Source organism: Nanorana parkeri, unplaced genomic scaffold (genome assembly GCF_000935625.1).
Source record: "Nanorana parkeri isolate BGI_ZX_2015 unplaced genomic scaffold, ASM93562v1 scaffold2166, whole genome shotgun sequence".
In the NCBI taxonomy this organism is placed as follows: domain Eukaryota; kingdom Metazoa; phylum Chordata; class Amphibia; order Anura; family Dicroglossidae; genus Nanorana; species Nanorana parkeri.
This window is the reverse complement of record NW_017308434.1, coordinates 41966-55552: the sequence shown is the minus strand read 5'-3', so window position 1 is coordinate 55552 and position 13587 is coordinate 41966. Positions and strand designations below refer to the sequence as shown.

At 45.3% G+C, this 13587-nt stretch overlaps 1 long non-coding RNA gene across 1 annotated transcript; it reads left to right on the top strand.

The window, feature by feature from the left end:
- Positions 1–2939: 2939 nt before the first annotated feature.
- On the top strand, positions 2940–13583 carry LOC108800926. Its single transcript, XR_001942125.1, has 3 exons — positions 2940–2976; positions 3086–3209; positions 13550–13583. It is a non-coding gene; the product is annotated as an uncharacterized LOC108800926 (long non-coding RNA).
- The last annotated feature ends 4 nt before the right edge of the window (positions 13584–13587 follow it).

Below are 13587 nucleotides of genomic sequence, written 5' to 3'. Positions count from 1 at the left end.
GAATGAATGGGCATCACACTGAAGATGAATGAATGGGCATCACACTGAAGATGAATGAATGGGCATCACACTGAAGATGAATGAATGGACATCACACAGTAGATGAATGAATGGACATCACACAGTAGATGAATGAATGTACATCACACTGAAGATGAATGAATGGACATCACACTGTAGATGAATGAATGGGCACCACACTGTAAATGAATGAATAGACATCACACTGTAGAGGAATGAATGGGCATCACACTGAAGATGAATGGGCATCACACAGTAGATGAATGAATGGGCATCACACAGTAGATGAATGAATGTACATCACACTGAAGATGAATGAATGGACATCACACTGAAGATGAATGAATGGACATCACACAGTAGATGAATGAATGGGCATCACACTGCAGGTGAATGAATGGACATCACACTGAAGATGAATGAATGGACATCACACAGTAGATGAATGAATGGGCATCACACAGTAGATGAATGAATAGGCATCACACAGTAGATGAATGAATGTACATCACACTGAAGATGAATGAATGGGCATCACACTGAAGATGAATGAATGGGCATCACACTGAAGATGAATGAATGGACATCACACAGTAGATGAATGAATGGGCATCACACAGTAGATGAATGAATGTACATCACACTGCAGGTGAATGAATGGACATCACACTGAAGATGAATGAATGGGCATCACACTGAAGATGAATGAATGGGCATCACACAGTAGATGAATGAATGTACATCACACTGCAGGTGAATGAATGGACATCACGCTATATCACAACACAGGGGTGCAGAGAGTGTTAGGTGATGTGGACACTGATGATGTCACTATCAGGGTGTGGTTACTACAGAAGAACCTTGAGAGCATTGTAGGGAACAATTGGAGAAAGTAAAAGTCCAGATGTTGGGTATCGGTGGGATTGGCTTCCCCGAAGAGATGAGTTTTCAGGGGTCACCTAAAGGTGGACGGAGTAGGAGATAGGTGGACAGATTGGGGTAGGGAGTTCCAGAGAGTGGGAGAGGCTCAGGAGAAGCCCTGGAGGCCAGCATAGGAGGAAGTGATGAGGTGGTAGAGAGCAGGAGGTCTTTGGAGGAGCCAAGAGGATGGTGATGTAGCTCGGGGTAGATGCTGGTAGGGTTTAGAACTTTAATGGGCAAGCACAGGTCAATCCCGGATCTCATCCCTACCGGTGGTGGAGTCTTCCGGCAGTGGAATGGCAAAGGGACAATCTCTCCTCAGAGCTCACAGTGGGAAAGAACGTGACAGAACTGTCCTATGAGAACCTGGTACGCCCTGAGGATCATCATGTGTGTGTTGTGAGCGACTGGTCAGGGCTGATCAACCAGATCTGGGCTCTACTCAATGTACTGAGCAATGACAGGAAACGAGCCGCAGAATCCCCAGAGAAAAGAGGAAGTCCTTATCCCTTCAGTCTCCTCTAATATAATATGGAAGATGTACAATGAGGCAAAGTACTGAAGAACAATACAGACTGCAGTTATAATGATCCCCACAAGGTGGTGATATCATCTACTAAGGCTGGAACGCAAACACAGGAAGTGATGTCAGGTACAGACAGGAAGTGATGTCGGGCAGAGGCAGGAAGTTCTTGGCGAGAGCTTAGTAGAGAGGAGACACTGCTGGACCTGGCATCAGAGGTAATAAGATATCAGAGCCGCCATTTATAGACCGGATACATCCTAAATATAGAGCCATTTATCCAACTGTCCATCTAGGGCAGAATTTTCCTCTAGATGGGCCTGAAAGTCATGAGGTGTATAACATCAAGATACGTATAGTAGAGTCTTGAAAATTGAAGATGTTCTTCATTGGTTGACAAAATAATCTACGAGACTGAGCAGAATTTCGGCACTTCCTATCCTCACGTTAGACGACCAGAATGTTCCCCTTCACAAGGAGACCTTTATTATTATATTATGAGGAACAGTCTGAGGTGTGAGGACTCTGGAGGAACTCTGTGTAGACATTATTCATCCATTCTAATGTTATTATCCATCTACAGAGAGGAGAGTACTGTATAGATCACATGACCACATCAGTAAGCATGGAGAAGGATTGGAATCACATGACTGAAAAGATATTGGACCTCACCCTGGAGATCATCTACCTGCTGACCGGAGAGGTGAGGAGGATTCTGGGAGGGTCACATGACTTCATGCTCCTTGCATTCAGTTGCATTCACTTATCGTTCATATACTGCCCCTGACATACCCACCACGCTCCTCTCCTGCACATGCTGCCCCATCTCATACTCTCCCCCCTAAAAGACTTATTCATCCTGGAATGGGGACACCTTCGCTAGGTTCCATTGGCTGGAGAGTTGAGGGGACACTAGGTGAGGTGGACACCAGGAATGTATGTAGCAATAATTGTCTCTGCTTCTCTCTACTCAGGACCATACGGTAGTGAAGAAAGTATCCGGTGAGCCATTAACATCCAGCAGCTATCTTCAACGGACGTCACCCATCACCGAGCCTCCACCTCACTGCCTGACAGTGAAGGAAAAAAGTGGTAAGAAAATTGTAGAAGTCACCAGGAAGATCATCGAGCTGCTGACGAGAGAGGTGAGCGGTGCCGGGAATTCTGGGACATTATTTAGTAACAGACAATGATCTGAATGGTGACTGTATCATTGTGTGTCTCAGGATGTCTCTGCGGCAAAGTGTTCAGAAGGACACCGGGATCTCTACAAGGACGTGATGATGGAGAATGAGCCGCCCCTCACATCACCGGGTAAGAGGAGAGAGCAGTACGGAGGCTCCACCTAGATCCCCCATCATCTGATACACACATAGAAACAATGTATTCAGTCAGTGTGTGTGTTTCCTACAGATGGATCCAGTAAGAGGAACCCACCAGGGAGATGTCCAAGTCCTCTGTATTCCCGGGATTCCACACAGGAAGATCTCACAGTCCCTCACCATGGTCAGGTAGGTGGAACTGATGATCTAGAACTCCAAAATTTCGAGATCATCTCTTTCTGGGTGTTTTTTCGGTTGTTGGCACCCCTGTTATTTTCCGTCATTTTGTTTGCTTAAGGGTGAAGAAATGATTACCGTGAAAGTGAAGATTAAAGAGGAAGAAGAAGATGACGCATACGTGAGGGACGATCCATCTGTGGTGACGATTAAAGTGGAGGAATCCGATGTAGACATCGGCACGGGTAAGCAATGCAGAAACCTTTCACGTTTCCATTTGGCTCCCATCGACTTTGAAGTGTACAGATTGATTGGAATCCATAGACCTTCCTCTTCATCTAGTACGAGGAGAATAGATTATAAATGGTGGACCAGCAAAGTAAAAGTAGAAATTTTATGGAAAGAAAAATCTCTTGACATTCGGTTGAATGAGTGACAAGTGTGCAGCAGCAGGAGAACTATCTGCCACCCAACCACGCCAACGCCCAGGTGGGAGGGCTGTCTTCTCAAGTTCTCCCATGTTTCTGATATTGTATGAAGAGAAATTAACATGTCTTAAGAAATAATGATACATTAGGTCCAATGGATTCTAAAACTGCGTCATCCATATGAAGAACATTCTTCAGCTACCAGAAAGGTTGAGGAACCTTGATAAACCTTCTCCACCACCTAATGTGTCCACAAAATGAGATGAAGATATAGTACGCTATATGTCTGATCAATCTCCAGTACTCGCCAAACAATGTGAACTTTGTATTTACTAAGCTGTCCAATGTTCCCAACAAATGAGGAGGAGATACTGGACACCATAGGAAGGTCCATCTCCATCAATCAATATAATGTCATGTCCCCAACAAATGAGGAAGAGATACTGTACACCATATGAAGGTCCATCTCCATTCCTCAATATAACGTCATGTGACCAACAAATGAGGAGGAGATGCTGTACACCATATGAAGGTCCATCTCCATTCCTCAATATAACGTCATGTGACCAACAAATGAGGAGGAGATACTGTACACCATATGAAGGTCCATCTCCATTCCTCAGTATACGTCATGTTATACGCTGTGTATGGCCTCTGCCTGTGAAATGTAAAAGGATTTTATTTTCACCTTTTTATATATAATGTCTTCTACAGATGGGCGCTATGTCGGGAATACCTCGGAGGAAGATCTTACTTTATCCGCAGATAATAATGTGGAAGATAATGACGTCACGCAACATTCTCCAGGAGTGAATCCCATTACTCATAAGAGACATCACAGACCTTCCCATTCAGAGACATCGATGGATCCCTCTAAACCTGAGCAATCAGATCCGGATCCCCGGGAAGGGCATCACGCTGACAAGAGCTCATTGACTTGTTTGGCTTGTGGAAAAACCTTTAAGATAAGATCCGAACTGCTAATCCATCTCAAATCCCACACCAACGTGCCTGTTTCAGTTTCAATAAGTGGTAAATGTGTCCCTCATCAATGTGAACTTCTTAAACACTGTAGTGGTCACACTTGTATGCGTCCCTTTTCGTGTTCACAGTGCGGGAAAAGTTTTGCTGAGAAAAGCAAACTTGTTATTCATCTGAAGACTCACACGGGCGAGCGGCCATATTCGTGTTCAGAGTGCGGGAAGTGTTTCCTTCGGAAAGCAGAACTGCGTATACACCAGAGGATTCACACGGGTGAGCGGCCCTATACGTGTTCGGAGTGCGGAAAACGTTTCTCTCGGAAAACGGATCTTATTACGCACCAGAGAATTCACACGGGCGAAAGTCCCTTTTCCTGTAAGTATTGTGAGAAGCGTTTCAACGTGAAGACAAACCTGATCACACATCAGAGAATTCACACCGGTGAGCGTCCTTTTAAATGCTCGGAGTGCGGGAAATGTTTTACTCGGAAAACAAGCCTCCTTAAACACCAGGAGAAGCACAAAGACGAATGTTCTTTTTCATGCACAGACTGCGGGAAAAATTTTACACGTAAGGGAAACTTAATTCGACATCAGAAAACACACACCTGATGTTGACCAACGTATGGTGGCATTTATCAGGATCAATTATTTACTGGATAGAACAACTGTATGATGAAACTGAGGGGATGGAGTTATCTGTTGGCTTCTTCTATGACTTGGATACTCTGGTGGTATCTACCCTCTGCCAGTCCCTTCCTGCTCTCCGTGATGTGTCTCCACCTCCATTCTCCATAATCTTAAATAAACTACAGTCCATGTCTAGGCAAAATTACAACACCCTCCCCTTCATCCATCACTCCAACGTCGTGTCCACCCCTTCACAATTTTAAAGGAAGACCTTCCTAAGACCCTTTTAACATATCTGATCATGTCATGTGACCTTCCCCGGGGGCCATGAAGACAAGTAATCCACCAATGCAGTCCACTGACAGGTCTTTCATCACCCCTCGTAGTGTCTTCAAGGCCTGTGATGACTCTGCCAATGGGAAGTGTCCACATCACCAATCGTCAAAGTGACCATCTGAGGAAGGACCCTTCCAGTATGTAGTCCAGAAGAGAGGTCTGACAGGTCTTTCATCATGCCCCCCTAGATTCTTCCAAGACCTGTAATGACTTTGGCAATGGAAAGCCAACGGAAAGTGTCCACATGGCCATCTGAAGGAGGACTCTTCCAGTCTGTAGTCCAAAACAGAGGTCTGACAGGTCTTTCATCATGCCCCCCTAGATTCTTCCAAGACCTGTAATGACTTTGGCAATGGAAAGCCAACGGAAAGTGTCCACATGGCCATCTGAAGGAGGACTCTTCCAGTCTGTAGTCCAAAACAGAGGTCTGACAGGTCTTTCATCATGCCCCCCTAGATTCTTCCAAGACCTGTAATGACTTTGGCAATGGAAAGCCAACGGAAAGTGTCCACATGGCCATCTGAAGGAGGACTCTTCCAGTCTGTAGTCCAAAACAGAGGTCTGACAGGTCTTTCATCACGCCCCCCTAGATTCTTCAAGGCCTGTAATTACTTTGGCAATGGAAAGCCAACGGGAAGTTTCCACATCACCAATCGTCAAAGAGACCATCTGAAGAAGGACCCTTCCAGTCTGTAGTCCAGAACAGAGGTCTGACAGGTCTTCCATCATGCCCCACTAGAATCTTCAAGACCTGTTATGACTCTGCCAATGAAAAGCCAACAGGAAGTGTCCACATGGCCATCTGAAGGAGGACTCTTCCAGTCTGTAGTCCAAAACAGAGGTCTGACAGGTCTTTCATCATGCCCTACTAGAGTCTTCAAGACCTGTTATGACTCTGCCAATGAAAAGCCAACATGAAGTGTCCACATGGCCATCTGAAGGAGGACTCTTCCAGTCTGTAGTCCAAAACAGAGGTCTGACAGGTCTTTCATCATGCCCTACTAGAGTCTTCAAGACCTGTTATGACTCTGCCAATGAAAAGCCAACATGAAGTGTCCACATGGCCATCTGAAGGAGGACTCTTCCAGTCTCCAATACAGAACAGAGGTCTTGACAGGTCTTTCATCACACCCCACTAGATTCTTCTAGACCTGTAATGACTTTGGCAATGGAAAGCCAACGGGAAGTGTCCACATCATCAATCGTCAAAGTGACCATCTGCGGAAGGACTCTTCCAGTCAGTAGTCCAGAACAGAGGTCTGACAGGTCTTTCATCACACCCCACTGGAAACTGCAAGACCTGTAATGACTCTGCCAATGGGAAGTGTCCACTTGGCATCTGAAGAAGGGCTCTTCCAGTTTGAGTCCAGAACAGAGGTCTGACAGGTCTTTCATCACGCCCCACTAGAATCTTCAAGACCTGTTATGACTCTGCCAATGAAAAGCCAACAGGAAGTGTCCACATGGCCATCTAAAGAAGGACCCTTCCAGTCTGTAGTCCGGAACAGAGAAGACCCAGGACCACGAATTCCGGTGAATATTTGGTTTATTTAGTTTAGATGTTTAACTAGATGGAGGGGGGAAGTATTTTTTTTTTTTTTTGTAGGGAAGGGGGTTCCTTGGCTGGAACAGCTTTCAAAATCCAGCAGGGACAGCCTAAGCTCTTCATAATCACAGCAGCAGGTATAGAGACACAAGAACTCAAGAGGAGACATCTCACCACCTTCATGATCAGAGACATTCGATGGATCGCTCTCCAGCACCTGCCAGATCTCACTTCTTTTTTGTTGGACCCTCTGACACCAGGAAGTTTGGTGGTTTTTCACTCTCCGGTTTTGAAGATCAAGGCACCCAGATAGTGAGTGTCAACACCCGGACATCTTCAGTGATTGGACCCTTTCCCTACTACTAGCAAGTCTGGCCTTTGATTTCTTTCAAGCTACCTTACATACTACCTTACATACTAATAATAATAGAATAAACTAATAATAAAATAATAATTTAGCTTTTCCCTTTTTTATATATATATTGTTTTTCGGTCAGTTTTGATGAATTACATGCTGATATTATTTTTGTATTTTACTTAAAGCCGACATATAATCCACTAATACTTTGCCTTCCATGGTTCCTTGTGTGTTCCCCCCTCATCTACATGATAATGACATCATAAAATAAAGCCTGCGTTCATGACATACCTTATTATAAATCGGGTCGGTCTCTCTGCTTTTTCTATGCAATGCGGGCAGATCATGGCTGGTGGGAGGGGCTTCCTGAAAACATCACCGCACACTGCCTCCGTACTCTTCTCAAGAGGCCTCGGCCATGATGTCAGCTGGCTCTTGGGAGGAGTTATGCAAATTTTAAAATGTCTTGATGGGTCAGTCTGGAGGAGTGGGCGTTGCTAAGAGGACTGTATTTGCATGCGGACCAGTCATGTGATGCTGATTGAAATCCAATGACTGAAAGAGGGAGGCCAGGGTGAGTCATTAAGCACCAGATCATGCTGGATGTCCTCCAGGCAGACAATGAGTTGGGTTCTGATGGTGGAATACCGTTGTGTGCATGGATGGACTACTTCTCATTACAATAAATTGTAATTTGCACGGCTGCTGTTTGAAGGCCTCCTCCGCCCGGAGACAGGAGGTCCTCTTCACTGACCGGAGGACATTTCTCCACCATTCATTGAACATGACCAGTGGCTGCCTTTAGCAAGCCAGTTGACAGAAATAGAGCGTGGTTCTGAGAAGGTTTTCAGGACTCTGGCCAACTAGGTTCAATAAAGTTATATCAATCCATCCCTGGGTTGGAGCATGGGAATCTACGTAATCCCGCACTTCCACTGCTATATTGTAACCTTGTGAGCTTCACTTCCACTGGAGACCTACGGTGGTGAAGACTGGAGAAGACCTAGTGCCGGTCAACCAAGACTGAAGACCCTTGGAATTATTGGTGACTCCGTTATCTTTCATTTAGGATTACATGTCATCTACCTGAAGAACCTCCCTTGTGTAGACATCTAAGGGCCGAAGACTGCTGCTGGGCACCACCATCTTGGATGTGATGTCTCCAAAGTAGAGAAACAAATGGATATAAATGCCTCAAATTTCTTATAAGTAGTAAATGTGATCTTGTTCATGAAAGGGGCAGGAGAGGATTGATTTAGGTAGGATGCCCTTGTCATCTAATTGGTTCGTAACACACTGGTAAGAAGCACTACCAGACAAGTATTAGTCAAGTGTACATTGATCATTGGAGGGGGTGAAGTGTAATCTCATTGTGGAGGGGAGTATAGGAGCCAGAGCAGGAGCTAATCATGGACCATGAGGGAGAATGGTGACTGAACATGGATGGGGGATAGGGGAAGAGGAATGGTGACCAAACATGTTTGTTTGGGGGAAGAAGAATGGTGACCAAACATGGATGGGGGAAGAAGAATGGTGACAGAACATGAATGGGGACAGAGAAGAAGAAGAATGGTTACAGAACATGGATGGGGAATAGGGGAAGAAGAATGGTGACAGAACATGGATGGGGGAAGAAGAATGGTGACAGAACATGAATGGGGACAGAGAAGAAGAAGAATGGTTACAGAACATGGATGGGGTAATAGGGGAAGAAGAATGGTTACAGAACATGGATGGGGTAATAGGGGAAGAAGAATGGTTACAGAACATGGATGGGGTAATAGGGGAAGAAGAATGGTGACAGAACATGGATGGGGAATAGGGGAAGAAGAATGGTGACAGAACATGGATGGGGAATAGGGGAAGAAGAATGGTGACTGAGCACGAATGGGGGTTGGGGGAAGAAGAATGGTGACAGAACATGGATGGGGTAATAGGGGAAGAAGAATGGTGACTGAGCATGAATGTGGGGAAGAGAAGAAGAATGGTGACCAAACATGGATGGGGGGTTGGGGGAAGAAGAATGGTGACCAAACATGGATGGGGGGTTGGGGGAAGAAGAATGGTGACTGGACAGGGCAGAAAAGAAGAAGAAGAATGGTGACCAAACATGGACGGGGGGAGGGATAAGGGAAGAACGAATGGTGGTGTCATGTGGACTGGAAGGACATGAAGGAGGCAGTGGGGAAACTATTTATGGCAAACAGTGATGAGAGAAGTGACAGCTGACCATGTTACGTTGGGGGAGAAGGGAAAGGAAGAGCGGGACCAGGGAAGAAATTTGGAGTAGAGTGTGAGCCGATCAAGTATTGAGTAAGAGAGAAGAGGCAGAAAGTAGACGATCATGGCACCATGGATGGTGAAGAGAGAGAAAGCAGTGTTATTGAAGAGGGAAAAGAGAAGGTAGAATGATCACGGACAGGTGGAAGTGGAGAAGATGATTGTGGACAGAGGAAGCAGAGCAAGTTTCTGAGCAGTGGAGGTGAGAGAGGAAGGACGCCTGATCATGGTTGATAAACCATTTATTGGCCAACTTATTAAACCTGAAAGCTTACAGGAATCGTGACATCACTTCATCAGACTTCATACATTGTAATATTGTATACAACACCATAGAAGAATGCACGATGGGGAAGAAGCAAGTACAAGCTGCAGTTCTAATAATTGCCACAAGGAAATGGTCTCATGTACTATGGTTGGAACGCGCGCACACAGGAAGCCATACAACAAGCAGACAGGAAGTGATGTCACATATAAATAGGAAGTTTTGGGTGAGAGGTGAGTTGGGAGGAAGTAGAGAGGAGACATTGCTGGGACTGGCAGAAGAGGAGGTAATAAGATATTTTATATTTACATTTATCCAACTGTCCATCCAGAGCCGCCATTTATAGACCGGATACATCCTAAATATAGAGCCATTTATCCAACTGTCCATCCAGAGCCGCCATTTATAGACCGGATACATCCTAAATATAGATCCATTTATCCAACTGTCCACCCAGAGCCGCCATTTATAGACCGGATACATCCTAAATATAGAGCCATTTATCCAACTGTCCATCCAGAGCTGCCATTTATAGACCGGATACATCCTAAATATAGATCCATTTATCCAACTGTCCATCCAGAGTGAAGAAGAATGGTTACAGAACATGGATGGGGTAATAGGGGAAGAAGAATGGTTACAGAACATGGATGGGGTAATAGGGGAAGAAGAATGGTTACAGAACATGGATGGGGTAATAGGGGAAGAAGAATGGTGACAGAACATGGATGGGGAATAGGGGAAGAAGAATGGTGACAGAACATGGATGGGGAATAGGGGAAGAAGAATGGTGACTGAGCACGAATGGGGGTTGGGGGAAGAAGAATGGTGACAGAACATGGATGGGGAATAGGGGAAGAAGAATGGTGACTGAGCACGAATGGGGGTTGGGGGAAGAAGAATGGTGACAGAACATGGATGGGGTAATAGGGGAAGAAGAATGGTGACTGAGCATGAATGTGGGGAAGAGAAGAAGAATGGTGACCAAACATGGATGGGGGGTTGGGGGAAGAAGAATGGTGACCAAACATGGATGGGGGGTTGGGGGAAGAAGAATGGTGACTGGACAGGGCAGAAAAGAAGAAGAAGAATGGTGACCAAACATGGACGGGGGGAGGGATAAGGGAAGAACGAATGGTGGTGTCATGTGGACTGGAAGGACATGAAGGAGGCAGTGGGGAAACTATTTATGGCAAACAGTGATGAGAGAAGTGACAGCTGACCATGTTACGTTGGGGGAGAAGGGAAAGGAAGAGCGGGACCAGGGAAGAAATTTGGAGTAGAGTGTGAGCCGATCAAGTATTGAGTAAGAGAGAAGAGGCAGAAAGTAGACGATCATGGCACCATGGATGGTGAAGAGAGAGAAAGCAGTGTTATTGAAGAGGGAAAAGAGAAGGTAGAATGATCACGGACAGGTGGAAGTGGAGAAGATGATTGTGGACAGAGGAAGCAGAGCAAGTTTCTGAGCAGTGGAGGTGAGAGAGGAAGGACGCCTGATCATGGTTGATAAACCATTTATTGGCCAACTTATTAAACCTGAAAGCTTACAGGAATCGTGACATCACTTCATCAGACTTCATACATTGTAATATTGTATACAACACCATAGAAGAATGCACGATGGGGAAGAAGCAAGTACAAGCTGCAGTTCTAATAATTGCCACAAGGAAATGGTCTCATGTACTATGGTTGGAACGCGCGCACACAGGAAGCCATACAACAAGCAGACAGGAAGTGATGTCACATATAAATAGGAAGTTTTGGGTGAGAGGTGAGTTGGGAGGAAGTAGAGAGGAGACATTGCTGGGACTGGCAGAAGAGGAGGTAATAAGATATTTTATATTTACATTTATCCAACTGTCCATCCAGAGCCGCCATTTATAGACCGGATACATCCTAAATATAGAGCCATTTATCCAACTGTCCATCCAGAGCCGCCATTTATAGACCGGATACATCCTAAATATAGATCCATTTATCCAACTGTCCACCCAGAGCCGCCATTTATAGACCGGATACATCCTAAATATAGAGCCATTTATCCAACTGTCCATCCAGAGCTGCCATTTATAGACCGGATACATCCTAAATATAGATCCATTTATCCAACTGTCCATCCAGAGCCGCCATTTATAGACCGGATACATCCTAAATATAGAGCCATTTATCCAACTGTCCATCCAGAGCTGCCATTTATAGACCGGATACATCCTAAATATAGAGCCATTTATCCAACTGTCCATCCAGAGCCGCCATTTATAGACCGGATACATCCTAAATATAGAGCCATTTATCCAACTGTCCATCCAGAGCCGCCATTTATAGACCGGATACATCCTAAATATAGAGCCATTTATCCAACTGTCCGTCCAGAGCTGCCATTTATAGACCAGATACATCCTAAATATAGAACTATGGCGGAACATCCAGTCCGGGTCATTCTCAGTTTATCTGTCTACAGAGAGGAGCGTCCTGAGTAGATCACATAACCATATCATTGAAAATGGATGAGGATCGGAGTCACATGAGACATGAGAGGATATTAGACCTCACCCTGGAGATCATCTACCTGCTGACCAGAGAGGTGAGGAGGATTCTGGGAGATCACATGACATCCTTCTTTTCTCTATTAATAAAACACACACGGGACCGGAGAGGTGAGGAGGATTCTGGGAAGTCTGTAGTGATAATTGTTACTTTCTGTCTTTACTCAGGATTATAAAGTAGTGAAGAAAACATCTGATGAGCCATTAACAGCCAACAGTGTCCTTTATGGGGCTTCACCCATCACAGAGCCTCCACCTCACTGCTGGACAACAGACGTAAACCATGCCAAGAAGATATTAGAAGTCACCGAGGAGATGATGGAGCTGCTGACAGGAGAGGTGAGCGGTGCCGGGAATTCTGGGACATGGTCCAGGAACAGACAAGGGGTGTGTCTGGGTGGTGACTGTATCATTGTGTGTGTCAGGTTCCTATAAGGTGTCAGGATGTCTCTGTCTATTTCTCCATGGAGGAGTGGGAGTATCTAGAAGGACACCGGCATCTCTACAAGGACATCATGATGGAGGATCAACAGCTTTTCAATGATGTGAAAATGATAAAAAACAATCTCGTCCTCGATAAGAGGATATTAAACCTCACCCTGAAGATCATCTATCTGCTGACTGGAGAGGTAAGGAGGATTCTGGGAATTACCTTTATTAATAAAACAGAGAACTGACCTGATCGGTGAGGAGGATTCTGGTATTCTAATATGAATTGCTGTATATTTTACAGGATTGTTCTGTAGTTACGAAGACATCTGTTGAGAATAATTCCAAAAGGAGAAGTCACCGCTTGTCCTCAAGACAAAGAGAAGGACAAATGACTCCCCTCTTAACCCTAAAGAAAAATAACGAGCAGAAGATTCTCAAAGTCACCCAGAAGATCATTGAGTTCCTGACGGGAGAGGTGAGCGGTGCCGGGAATTCTGGGACATGATCCAGGAACAGACAAGGGGTGTGTCTGGGTGGTGACTGTATCATTGTGTGTGTCAGGTTCCTATAAGGTGTCAGGATGTCTCTGTCTATCTCTCCATGGAGGAGTGGGAGTATCTAGAAGGACACCGGGATCTCTACAAGGACGTCGAGATGGAGGATCAGACGCCCCTCACATCACCGGGTAAGAGGAGAGGGCAGTACGGAGGGTCCATCTAGATCCCCCATCATCTGATACACACATAGAAACAATGTATTCAGTCAGTGTGTGTGTTTCCTACAGATGGATCCAGTAAGAGGAACCCACCAGAGAGATGTCCC